We start from the raw sequence: 14,361 nt of genomic DNA, 5'->3' as shown, positions 1-14,361 counted from the left end.
AAACCAAATCCAACAACACATTGAAAGGACCATACACCATGATCAAGTGAGATTTATCCCAGGGATGCAAGGATTCTTCAGTATATGTAAATCAGTCAATGTGATACACCATATTAACAAATTGAAGTATAAAAACAGTATAGATACAGAAATAGATGCAGAAAAAGCTTTTGTCAAAATTCAACTCCCATTTATGAGAAAAACTCTCCAGAAAGTGGGCATAGAGGAAACCTACCTCAACATAATAAAGGTTATATACAGCAAACCAACAGCAAAGATCATTCTCAATGGTGAAAAACTGAAAGCATTTCCCCTAAGATGAGGAACAAGACAAGGATGTACACTCTCACCAATATTATTCAACATAGTTTTGGAAGTCCTAGCCACGGCAATCAGAGAAGAAAAAGGAATAAAGGGAATACAAATTGGAAAAGAAGAAGTAAAACTGTCACTGTTTACAGATGATATGATACTATACGTAGAGAGTCCTAAAGATGCCACCAGAAAACTACTAGAGCTAATCAATGAATTTGATAAAGTGGCAGGATACAAAATTAATGCACAGAAATCTCTGGCATTCCTATACACTAACAACAAAAGATCAGAAAGAGAATTTAAGGAAACAATCCCATGCACCATTGCAACAAAAAGAATAAAATACCTAGGGATAAACCTACTTAAGGAGGTAAAAGACCTTTATGCACAAAACTATAAGACACTGATGAAAGAAATCAGAGGTGACACAAACAGATGGAGAGATATACAATGTTCTTGGATTGGAAGAATCAATATTATGAAAATGACTATACTACCCAAAGCAATCTACAGATTCAGTGCAATCCCTATCAAATCACCAGTGGCATTTTTTAGAGAACTAGACCAAAAATCTTAAAATTTGTATGGAGACAAAAAAGACCCCAAATAGCAAAAGCAGTCTTGAGGGAAAAAAATGGAGATGGAGGAATCAGACTCCTTGACTTCATACTATACTACAAAGCTACAGTAATCAAGACAATATGGTACTGGCACAAAAACAAATATAGAACAATGGAACAGTATAGAAAGCCCAGAGATAAACCCATGCACATATGGTCACCTTATTTTTGATAAAGGAGGCAGGAATGTACAGTGGAGAAAGGACAGCCTCTTCAATAAGTGGTGCTGGGAAAACTGGACAGTTTCATGTAAAAGAATGAAATTAGAACACTCCCTAACACCATACACAAAAATAAACTCAAAATGGATTAGAGCCCTAAATGTAAGACCAGGCACTATAAAACTCTTAGAGGAAAACATAGGAAGGACACTCTTTGACATAAATCACAGCAAGATCTTTTTTGATCCACCTCCTAGAGTAATGGAAATAAAAGCAAAAATAAACAAATAGGACCTAATGAAACTTAAAAGTTTTTGCAAAACAAAGGAAACTACAAACAAGACGACAAGACAACCCTCAGAATGGCAGAAAATATTTGCAAACCAACCAATGGACAAAGGATTTATCTCCAAAATATATAAACAGCTCATGTAGATCAATATTAAAAAAAAAAACAGCCCAATCAGAGAATGGGCAGAAAACGTAAACAGCCATTTCTCCAAAGAAGACATACAGATGCCCAAGATGCACATGTAAAGCTGCTCAACATCACTAATCATTAGAGAAATGCAAATCAAAACTACAATGTGGTATCACCTCACACCAGTTAGAATGGGCATCATCAGAAAATCTACAAACAAATGCTGGAGAGGGTGTGGAGTAAAGGGAATCCTCTTGCACTGTTGGTGGGAATGTAAATTGATACAGCCACTATGGACAACAGTGTGGAGGTTCCTTAAAAAACCAAAAATAGAACTACCATATGACCCAGCAACCCCACTACTGGGTATATAACCAGAAAAAACCATAATTCAAAAAGACGCATGCACCCCAATGTTCATTGCAGCACTATTTACAATAGCCAGGACATGGAAGCAACCTAAATGCCCATCGACAGATGAATGGATAAAGAAGATGTGGTACATATATACAATGGGATATTACCCAGCCATAAAACGGAATGAAATTGGGTCATTTGTAGAGACGTGGATGGATCTAGAGACTGTCACACAGGGTCAAGTACGTCAGAAAGAGAAAAACCAATATCATTTATTAACACATATATGTGGAACCCAGAAAAATGGTACAGATGAACTGGTTTGCAAGCAAGGCAGAAACAGAGACACCGATAGAGAACTAATGTATGGTCATCAAGGGGGGAAAGTGACAGGGGTGGTGGTGGTGTGATGAATTGGGTGATTGGGATTGACATATATACACTAATATATATAAAATAGATAACTAATAAAAACCTGCTGTATAAAAAATAAATAAAATAAATTTCAAAACTTCAAAGAAAAACAAGAATTTAATGCAGTGCATATGATTATATTCCTAATTTTCTGATGAAGAGACTGAGGCCAAATAAAGGTTAAATAATTGTCCACAATCACACAGCTAGTAAATGACTGGATTATAATTTGAAGGCTTGTCTGATTCCTGAACCCAAGCCTTTGACTCTTATTCTGTCCCTCTCATGGTAAAGGAGAAAATATCAGGTCAAAACATAAAGTGACTGACATTGGGTAATTTTTACTTTATATATGGCAATTTCATGTGTTTAACCTAATAAAAATAAGTTTAACACTAAGTTTAATTACTAATTTTCAGATTTATTGGTTAACAAATTTAAGTTTTTAAATCTGACAGCTAAAGAGAATAGGACATTTTACATAAGAAATCAGACAACTAGACACATTTAAAATAAATAAGGTGTTGGGCTTCCCTGGTGGCGCAGTGGTTAAGAATCCGCCTGCCAATGCAGGGGACATGGGTTTGAGCCCTGGTCTGGGAAAATCCCACATGCCGTGGAGTAACTAAGCCCATGCGCCACAACTACTGGGGCTGAGCTCTGGAGCCCGCGTGCCACAACTTCTGAGCCCACGTACCTAGAGCCCGTGCTGCTCAACAAGGGAAGCCACCGCAATGAGAAGCCCGCGCACTGCAACGAATAGTAGCCCCCACTCACTGTCCACGGGCAGCAAATAAGATCCAGTGCAGCCAAAAATAAATTAAAATAAATAAATAAATGTATTAATAAAAATTAAAAAAAATAAGTAAGGTGTTTATGGGACGATTCTACTAGCAATAGCCCTAGTCATGTTTATAAGACATTTCTTTTAACAGTGTGAACAAATCTGAGTGGAAAACAAGCTTGTCTAAGGGTCACACTGATCATCAAGAAATCACAAGCAGGGAAAGAGGAGGACAATTAATTCAATTCAATTTTTCTATCAAACCTTTATAGGTAATAATAATAACATTATGACCCCAAAGGGGTTGAAATGAATCAAGAAGATTATTGAGGAAGATATTATTTTGGTGTTGCTGTGCTAGATGGATTTACCAAAGGCTATTTCTCTATTCATACAATGGGATTTTTGTTGTTGTTGGTCTGTTTTAATTTTTATTGGAGTATAGTTGATTTACAATGTTGTGTCAGTTTCAGGTGTACAACAGTCCAAGAATGGGTTTGGATAGGAAAAGAGAAATTAAGAGAACAGAAAAACAGAAAAACAGAAAACATAATAGAGGGTATATGTAGATTGTCTCTAAACTCTTGCAGATTCTAAAATTCAGACAAACCTTCTATTGACCAAATTTCCTTTACGATGGAAAGTAGTCCATCCAGGATGGGCATTCCAGCTGAGGCAAAGCAATTTGTTTCCACTTAATATAAAAATCCTTGTCATGTAAGAGTCACATGAATAATGTGATTTTGTACAACATTGCTGCTTCTTTGTTTTTTATCCCACTGAATAAAATGTGTTGTGTTTATTTCTGAGCATAACTCAAAAGAATTGTTTTCTGCTGAATTAAATATGTTACTTGTTAAAATATCTGGCTATAGCTGAAAAGATTCTAAGTGTTTTGAACTAGTAATAGTCTAGAAACACAAGAAACTCACTTTTTATTTTTCAGTTTATACTCAAATTTCAACAATTTTTTTTGATATATGGTAAGCATTAATCACCAGTGTCTCCCTACAGAAATAATGTTGTCTTGTTTTCCTGATATGAAATTCAAACATTTATGTAAAATCCTGGAGACAATTTTCATTCTTAACTATCACTGACCAAGGCACAGCCTTTTTGATTGAAAAAGGAGAGTTTGCCTGAAATATTGAAATAATTTATTCATCTAATTGGCTATACAACTACTCAGTCTTTTCCAGTCACATTTATTGTATTTTGTACAAATTTGCTTGATTCTTGGAATATTTTGCATTATTTATGAAAACAAAACAAAACAAAAAACAGCTAGTTCATTGTTTTGATGTACCTATAAGCACTTTGAATTGGATGCTAATTAACCACTCCCCATCTTGCACCTCTTGCTTGTTCTAATATATTATTTACCCTTGGAATATAGAACAAGAAATCAGTATGGTTGAATCTCACTGAGCATTTTGTAATTGAATTGAGAGATTTTTTTAATTCCCTGGAGTATGAGAAGTATGTTCATTAAGAGAGCTAAGTGCTCTGATTGTGTTATGAATTAAATTTTTAAAATTACCTGTCTCCACTAATAAAACATTTAGTGATGTGATTCTCTTGTATTAGTTTCTTTGTCTCTACGACATACTCACTGATGCAATTATTAATTTTAAAGTGTGTTTTATGCTGGCTTATTACACTGCAAAACTAATAAAATTTGACTTCACTATTAGGTCAATATTTGTAACATAGTAAATGAAAAACTTTCAGATTATAGCAATTTTGACAATTACAATTAAATAATGTAAAAGGTTAAGAAACCTTTTACATTACAAATATTGCCTTTTAAAATATCCTTCTACCCTGTATGTATCATTTATGTGTCTATAAGTAGCATTTTTTTTTTTTCATGTTAACCTAAATTTTTTTTTTTTGGCCACTGCGTGTGGCTTGCAGGATCTTAGTTCCCCGACCAGGGATCAAACCTGGCCCCAGCAGTGAAAGTGCTGAGTCCTAACCACTGGACTGCCAGGGAAATTCCCAACCTAACTTTAAAACCCAACATCACGTGTATTATTTAAAAGAATTGTTGCTGGTCAAAACTCCTAGCATAGGCTGTCAGATCTGGAGAAATGCTTAGAAATCATTGCATAGAGCTCCCTCATCCTAAGCACAAGGACAAAAGGCTCAGAGTGGTTAAGAGGGATGCACATGGATTGGAAGGCTGACTTCAGGAACAATGAGGGTTGTTCTGTGCACAGTGGAGATGCCAGGCTCCATGCTGGGGAGGAGAGAGTATTAGGGAACCCTCCCTGAGAGCCATATATGCACATTGTTTCCTGCTGGAAGAGGATAAAACCACTATTTGATCTATCCCTGGACTGGCGCCTAACATTATTTATTTTAATTAACAAAAAAGAAGGAAAGAAAAATAACAACAATCTTGAGAAAGAGGGTCCAGCCATTTGACCCTCCATGATGTCTCCACGGTCAGGGAAGGGATATGACAAATGTGAGCTGGCCAGAAACTTCTCACCTGCCAAAGGACTGCAAAACACAAAAGCTTATGCCAAAAGACCATTCACTCTAAACAAAATTCTGCGTGTCTGTACACTGTGACCATAATGAAATGCACCAGCTGCATCAATTTGTTTTGCCACTGATAGGACCTTAATCCCCAAAGTCCAAGCAAATGTTTTGAATAAAAATGGCCCATTTCCTGTATCCTGCCATTCTTTCTCCTTCACTCAACATCTTTTAAAGGCCTCCACATATATCTATCAGGAACTGGAAATGGTGAAATGGTAATTTGTAGCTGAGATTAGAATATGAAAATGAAATAAATATTTCCAATGACACTAGATTCTTGAATGTTAAATACCAAGCATGGTGACAGGAGGAAAATTAGCAGAGATTAGAAAAGCTCTTCACAAAACAGTAGCTGCTATTTCTCTTCTCTCCTAATTTTTTTTCTGTCCTCATAACTTATACACTAGTATTTCATTACTTCAATAATTAATTCAACAAACATGTATTGATCACCTACTATGTTCAGGGCCATATGGGAAATTAGGGATAAATAAGTATAAGGAAATTGTGACTTTTTTACACACAAATCCGGTTAAAATTTTCAACAAAGTCTCATCCCATATGAAGCTTTCCTTTTTTGTCTTCAGCTAGTCTACAATGTGATACTTGTTATTGTTTGAATTCTTAAACAAGAGAATTTCTATAATACTCTGTTAAATATCTAGATTTTCCATAATCTCCTCTTTTGTTGGTGTGCAAAGTTAAATATTTAATATGTGACCTTGAAAATTTTACATTATTATCTGAGCCTTGATTTTCTCAAAAAAATGAAGCAAATCGATGGACTGAGTTATGAATGGCAAATAATAAGGGCTACCTGTCCCCATGCTTGCCTCCACGGTAGACATCAGTCACTCTGTTGTTTCTGCTGTGCCCAAACTTAACCTCAGAATATTTCTTAATGGAGTGCTCCAGGACATCCCTACCAATTAAAGATATCACTCTTGGGCTTCCCTGGTGGCGCAGTGGTTGAGAGTCCGCCTGCCGATGCAGGGGACACGGGTTCGTGTCCCGGTCCGGGAAGATTCCGCGGAGCAGCTGGGCCCGTGAGCCATGGCCGCTGAGCCTGCGCACCCGGAGCCTGTGCTCCGCAATGGGAGAGGCCACAACAGTGAGAGGCCCGCGTACCAAGAAAAAAAAAAAAATCACTCTTGCTGTGTCTTGTCTTGAATATAGTAGCTCTTATTTAAATATAATTGTCTGATTCTATCATATGATAATGTCCTCTTAAAATGTGGTACCAACTGAGAATTAAAAAATTTTTTTTCTGCCATTTCATATTTCCACATTGTCCTGGACTCCTAGAAAATTCCTGGTTGTGAGTTTGACTATAGTTTATATATTAGCTAGACTTTTTACTCTAGTTTTAATGGTTTTATTATATCTGGAAATTATTATAAACTGCTTCAAATACTGTCTGCAAAATGTGAGCTTCTAAATAGTAAGTGAATTAATGTTTCAGTGGTTTGTATGGTCTTTATAATCTTATTCAAGACTCATAGGGTATCAATTTCAACTTAAATTAATTCAGAGTATTAGCACGCTGACTGATTTAGAATCCAACATGTAGTGCTTGAAATTTTCACAATTTGTTTTTGTAATATGTAGATTTGTGACTAATGCAAGGGCCTTGTCCATCTTTGGTTACTAGTCAAGCCTCCTTTTAAATAGCAGGAAGAATTGTGCATACAGGACAAAGGGCAAGAACAAGTTTCCACATATTATTCCCTAGAGAAATGAAAACCCAGCCTCTTAGAAAATCTGTGGAAGGGGGGGGATGCAAAAAAAATTCTATCCCATAGTACCATGCTTTGTGAACTCAAGAAGAGAATGAAGAAGAAAATAAATCATAGAAATGGGGAGAAAATCCTCTTAGAATTCAAGACATCAAAGAGTGGTACTGACTTGGGGAATGTTTGGAAACACAGATACATGCATGTCTAGGTCAAAGAACAAGAATTAATGAGAAGACCAAGTACTTCACTAATAGCAAGCAATAAATTCACTGCTGATGGTAAAAATTAACAAAATTCAAGAAATCTGTCTTACCTTTCTCTTAATTAGGTCTGTTGCATATTTATTTTAATTAAGACAATCTTCTGCCTCTATTAACCTTATAAATGTTTAGTATACACAGATGGGAAGATTTTGCCAGAATTGATGTTTTTGTTAATTTTAGTTTGCATACTCTATCTTTACAAAATTGGAAATATTTGCAGGTCATAATTTTTAAAGTTTATTTATAGGTATTCTGCTAGACAAAGTTCTAAATTTACAGATAAAATTTTATTATTTTTAATTTTAGGTAAATTAAAAAATAATAAAATTATACTTTCTAGGCAGAAAGTCAGTAATGTAACAGCTACTATTAAACTGAGCAGTAAAGGGAAAAGAACAAAGATTTGTGTGGCATGAAAGAGGCAGCAGGAAAATAGTATGTGTGAAGAGAGAAGGTTAATGTGAATCAATAAGAGATTCCAGCTCAGTCAGGACACTGAAGCAAGTAATAAGAATACTGCCCACTGGGCCTCCTCTGACCCCGTCCCAGCAAGCAGTAGGGGTAGGGGAAGTGCCTTGATACTGTCCCGTGGGGATGAGAGTTCTGGCTCCCTACAGGAGAGTTTGAGGTGTCTTTACAGCCTGGAAAGGGTGGGAGTCTGGGATCCTCATTCAGCCTTTTCTGGTATGGTGGGAGTGGTCTAGTTTTTTCTGCTCTGGTGTTTGATTCAATTAGAGTGGTTTTAAAAGGTTTGTATCTTGCTAGACTGTCCCTTTCCTGTCCTTTGGGCTAGAGAGAATGGGCTTTTATTGTGGCTCTTTTTTTTTTTCTGTCTATGCCTGTTGCCATTTCTAGGTTGTGCTTCTTTAGCTCCAAGTCTGGTCTACCTGAAGTAAATAACAACAAATTAACAAAAAAACAACCAAGGGACATCACCACTGTGTCATTCCTTGGGTACAAAAGTCTTGGCTGGTCTGCCTTCTCTCCCACTTTCAGAATCTTCTCATGTTTATAGTTGCACTTAATAGAAAGAATAGGAAAAACTATATCTGTTTCATCTTCCCAGAAGCAGGGGTCTCCCAACACAGGAATTTAAATCAAACATTATAAGTTAATAATCGTTTCTTTAAAATAAGAGAAATAAATCACACTGTTAATGCATATGTTCTTATATTTCCATATCCTAGTTATGTGTAGTGGCTCCTTCAAAATTAGAAATAAAAGAGTATTGCCTTGTTTTTGCTCAAAGATTAGCAGGAAGGTAAGTGATATTAGAAATGAGTGAAATTACTGGGAGGAGCTTCAATGCTTAGATTAATTTTTAGCTTGACATTATCTTTGTCCCCACATTGTGTTTTAAATCTGTCTAGAAAGTACTTTTAAAAGTTTCAAAGATGTACCAAGTATAATCAGAGAATTATTCTGGAGATGAGAAAGTTCAAGTATATTAAACTGAGGGTTTTTTTTTATGTTTAATTACAAAGTATATCCTTGACAAAAGTCATTTGAAGGAAAAATAGAATTCGAAGGTGAGTTTTTGAAGATAATGCTAAGAAAAAATGAGAATAATAGTTGTAGTTTAAGTAGCAAAACTTCTTGTGTCAGTAAAACAATAATTTCTTTCATAGAATGAAATGACATTAAATTTCTTTCATTGTCCATGTATCACAGGATTTTCAGAACCAAATATGTATGCATGCTATAAATGTACACCAGTTAAATTTTTAAAAATAATTTATGGGGACTTCCCTGGTGGTCCAGTGGTTAAGACTCCACACTTCCAATGCAGGGAACTCGGGTTCCATCCCTGGTCAGGGAAGTAAGATCCCACATGCCACAGAGTGTGACCTAAATTAATTAATTAATTAATTAATTAAAAAAATGGTTACGGTGATCAATTTTAAAAATAAATAAATAAAAGTAACTTATGCATTGTTGTCTGAAGATTAACTTTGCCCAGCAAGTTGTATCCAACTTCTAAAGAACACTGATAAACTGCTCATTGTTGATACAATTATAATCTGATTTATTATATTGTGACACAGGTCACAGAAAGCCACTGGCTATTTAGAATAGTCATGTCTAGAGTAATGTGAAACAAAGAAGCAATTTCCTCTGATATTCAGAAAACATTTTCACATAAGCAGATACCTTATATTCTACCTACTTACGTGTATAAGCAAGTGCATACATATATAGCCAATGGTGTGCTGGATCTCACTCATACCAGCTCATAAGAACCTACTGTTAAATTTTCAGGAATTTTTCAATTCCTGAATTCCTAGTTGAGGTCAAGGAAATAGTTTGAACTTTGCCATAGTGAGAATATTTACACCCTGGAAATCGGCAAATCCTTTAAATCAGCACCATCTTCCCCCCAACTCTTACTTTTCACAGAGAGATGGTTGTTAAACATTTACAAACACACCACTCCATAAACCCTTGTATTTGTCATCATTACTGTCACTTACATACATATATTGAATAAGTGTATATATATTAAATATATATATTTAATAAATGTATATGGCAAATTGTATAGCAAATATGTATATGGCAAGTATATATACATTTGCTATAGAAATAATTTTTAATTATATATCAGTATATATATTTTATACACACACACATACACACATACATCTACAGTCCAAGATTACCTTTCCCACCAGTGTGTGTCTTAACACTGCCCTTTGGCAGAACCCATGCTAGGTGTATTAGGGAACACAAGAGTGAGTAAAAGGAGTCCCCTGCCTTTTTTTCATTAGAGTACCTAATTTGAAACAAAAATGAAAACAACATTGTAACATTTTCTCCCTCACCTTTGCCTCATTTTCTCCTTGGAGTCATGAAATAAATATTTCATGGAAATATTTCATGGAAACAAATATTTACAGAAATGACTGCTTGAAAATCCCTTAGTTCTTTTGGTGAGCAGATGCAGGTTTTCTCCCCGCAGGAAGTTACAAACAAATAGTAGTGATATAAAGCACTACATGGTATGTTCCAAAAATGTGTAGGAATCCTCCCTTTCTTGCAGGTATCCACCCTCCAGCAAAGGATAACGAATCTCTCCTGTTTGAATGCAGCAGGTGGGCAGGTGGACTTGTGTGATTAGACTGTGGAGATCAAGAAGAATCACCCTAAGGATTCAGGGATCTGAACTCTGCTTCTTTCTCTTCCCTCTAGTATGCCAGCTCAGCACTCCCAATCTTTCTTCATGGCTTCACTTTTTTTTTTTTTAACATCTTTATTGGAGTATAATTGCTTTACATTGCTGTGTTAGTTTCTGCTGTATAACAAAGTAAATCAGCTATACATATACACATATCCCCATATCCCCTCCCTCTTGCATCTCCCTCCCACCCTCCCTATCCCACCCCTCTAGGTGGTCACAAAGCACAGAGCTGATCTCCCTGTGCTATGCGGCTGCTTCCCACTAGCTATCTGTTTTACATTTGGTAGTGTATATATGTCCGTGCCACTCTCTCACTTCGTCCAGCTTACCCTTCCCCCTCCCTGTGTCCTCAAGTCCATTCTCTACATCTGCGTCTTTATTCCTGTTCAGCCCCTAGGTTCTTCTGAACCTTTTTTATGTTTTTTTAGATTCCATATATATGTGTTGGCATACGGTAATTATTTTTCTCTTTCTGACTTGCTTCACTCTGTATGACAGGCTCTAGGTCCATCCACCTCACTGCAAATAACTCAATTTCATTTCTTTTTTTGGCTGAGTAATATTCCACTGTATATACGTGCCACATCTTCTTTATCCATTCGTCTGTCAATGGACACTTAGGTTGCTTCCGTGTCCTGGCTATTGTAAATAGGGCTGCCATGAACATTGTGGTACATGACACTTTTTGAATTATGGTTTTCTCAGGGTATATGCCCAGTAGTGGGATTGCTGGGTCATACGGTAGTTCTATTTTTCTCACGGTTTCACTTTTGAGAGAGAAGGAAATCATGGTGTTTACCCCATTCAGCTCATTAAATAAGAAGATAGCCTTCCTCTCACTCCCGACTACAATCAATTCATTTTAAAATTTCTTAACATGAAAAGATTTAAACTGGTTGTGTAGGCCTGAAGGGAGAGAAAAGCTATAGGAAATAAATGTTGGGTGCCGATTTATTGTATTCCTCATTTTCTTCAGGCACTTATCAGTTAAATATAGAATAATAAAATATCTGTACAATAAAAAAAACATGACTCGGGCTTCCCTGGTGGCGCAGTGGTTGAGAGTCCGCCTGCCGATGCAGGGGACACGGGTTCGTGCCCCGGTCTGGGAAGATCCCACATGCCGCGGAGCGGCTGGGCCCGTGAGCCATGGCCGCTGAGCCTGCGCGTCCGCAGCCTGTCCTCCGCAACGGGAAGAGGCCACAACAGTGAGAGGCCCGCGTAACGCATTAAAAAAAAAAAAAAAAAAAAAAAAAAAACATGACTCATGATTAGGATCATTAAGTTTGAACTAATAATGATTCTGTTTCAAATGTATTATTATTGTCTTTAAGGAGCTAAATGATAAATGACTTGAAATTGTGGAGCCTGTTTGAATCATGAAATTTAAGCCTGTTATTCATGTCATCGAATAAATAATTGCTGCATAATTCTCAGAGGGAGAAGTTTGTACATCTAGATTTGCACCTGTCTTAGTTCAGTTTAAAGTTATACATTGTTGCTAGATGCAATCATAATAGCAAATAAAATATTCTCTTGATAGTGCTTATTGTATTGACTATCATTTATATGGTTGTGTTCTTAAATTTCTGCCAGTTTAATATATCTCATTTCAGACTGCGCAAGTTTCATAAAGAGAAAGAAATGAAATATGAAATGAGTTGTCTTAACTTTGGCAATAAATGCTTTATAACTTCCATGTAGGATTGACCAAAATAAACTAGAAAAAGGATGTTACACTGCTGTTCTTACAAAATTGACCACCTAAGAGAGAAAGAAATGCCCCATAAAAATCCTTTTTGTCCCTGTATATCTAGGAACCTAACCTGGTACAATCTCAGGGAGTCAGAATGATGGGGACCTTATCAGCGCCAAGAGATATGAGTGTTCTGTGTTGAGGAATTGGGACTCTTTGTCTAGAAAGGAGAAATTAAGTCCATACTTAATTCCAAAAATGTTCCTAGACTAGAGCAATTCCACCTTCCTACATCCTCTGTTGCAGACATTCTTTGATAAGTAAAGGGGATAAATGCTTGGAATTTTCTAATCCCAACGAATGACTCTTCCTACCCGCAAGATGGCTCAGGCTGGTCCTGTGGTGACAGATGTTAAGATCATGAATCACATTCCCACTCCACCTCTCAATGGCCTTTTCCCTTACAAAAATGACATTAGGTCATATTTAGTTGCATAACTGAAGAACTTGCATACAAATAGTAAGTCAACAAGATATTTCAAAATAGCTAACTAATATTTCTCTAAAACAATATCTACTCATCCATGCACAGATGTTGTTGCATAGTTCCCATGTACTAGAGGTCAAGTCTTGAGAAAGGAGCCCCATGGGCATAGAGCTTTCCAAATTCTGGATTAGAGGTAATTATATGAAACAGAATGGACTTAATTACAACGTTTCTTTTTGGACCTGTATTTTCCTCTGAGATTTAAAAATCCCTGAGATACGATATTTACAGGCTAAAACTTGCAGCTCTTGAAAATGCATGATAAAGACCCATTGAGGACTATAATTTTAAATGGGCAACATTTTATTGTTACTGGCAGAACATCTATTTTCTTAATACTAGCATTCACATAGTAATATTACTCGTCAATAGTTGAAATTTTGCATGATTGTTTCAAATATCTTTTAGTTACTTGTCTTTTTATGTTCTCTATATTTTTTTCTTCCACAAAGTTTACTTTCTTGTGTTTCATAGTTGCTATGTCCTCATGACCTATGAGAGCTGGTTCCCTGACCTCTTATATCTTTAAATTCCCATAAGTCACAAATCAATGATATTCTCTTTCCATGGTCATGAACTCTGAGGCTCCCATTACCCTCTTGAATCTGAATTCCATGTAATGGAATGGAATAGCACGTAATGGAATGGCTTGTTTGAATCAGTGAACCAATGATGTATATTGTAGGATACTTGTATTTTGATTGTCAAGTATGATTTAAAAAACAAATTAACTTTTCTATAATAAATTACAGCATATTATCCACAACCTTCCATGAATAGAAAGGTGCCACTTTCCATATATATATTTGGCAATAAATAAATTAATGATGTTTAAATTATCCTTGTTATGGCTAAGTACTCTGCCATTTGTCCTGAGGTAGAGATAGATAATAAAATAAAACCCCTGCCTTAAAAACTTACTTAATAATGTATTTGAAACTATCAGTTACCACCCAGGAACCACAGAGGTATGGGATCAAACCCGTGCCCCCCTGCAGTGGAAGCGCGGAGTCCTAACCCAGGACTCTTAATAGGAAGCTTCACGTCTTCCACCTTTCCTCAAAGACTAATTGACATGTGGAATACTAAATATGGAATGTTGAAAAATGTAAAATTATTATGTGACTCTTGGTTTCTTAGTATACTACATTTTATATCCCTTGATATATTATATATATATATATATATCTTTATTAAATTTTATATGACATTATGTTAGAAGGGCTTGCAGCAGAGAAGCAAAAATGGCTGCTTAGTGATGCATTTTCTTTGTTTCTGGAAGGAGGATTAGATTAAATGACATATAATTCCATAACCCA

Source organism: Phocoena phocoena, chromosome 4, assembly GCF_963924675.1.
Source record: "Phocoena phocoena chromosome 4, mPhoPho1.1, whole genome shotgun sequence".
In the NCBI taxonomy this organism is placed as follows: Eukaryota; Metazoa; Chordata; class Mammalia; order Artiodactyla; family Phocoenidae; genus Phocoena; species Phocoena phocoena.
The sequence above is the reverse complement of the archived record's forward strand: the minus strand, read 5'-3'. Positions refer to the sequence as shown.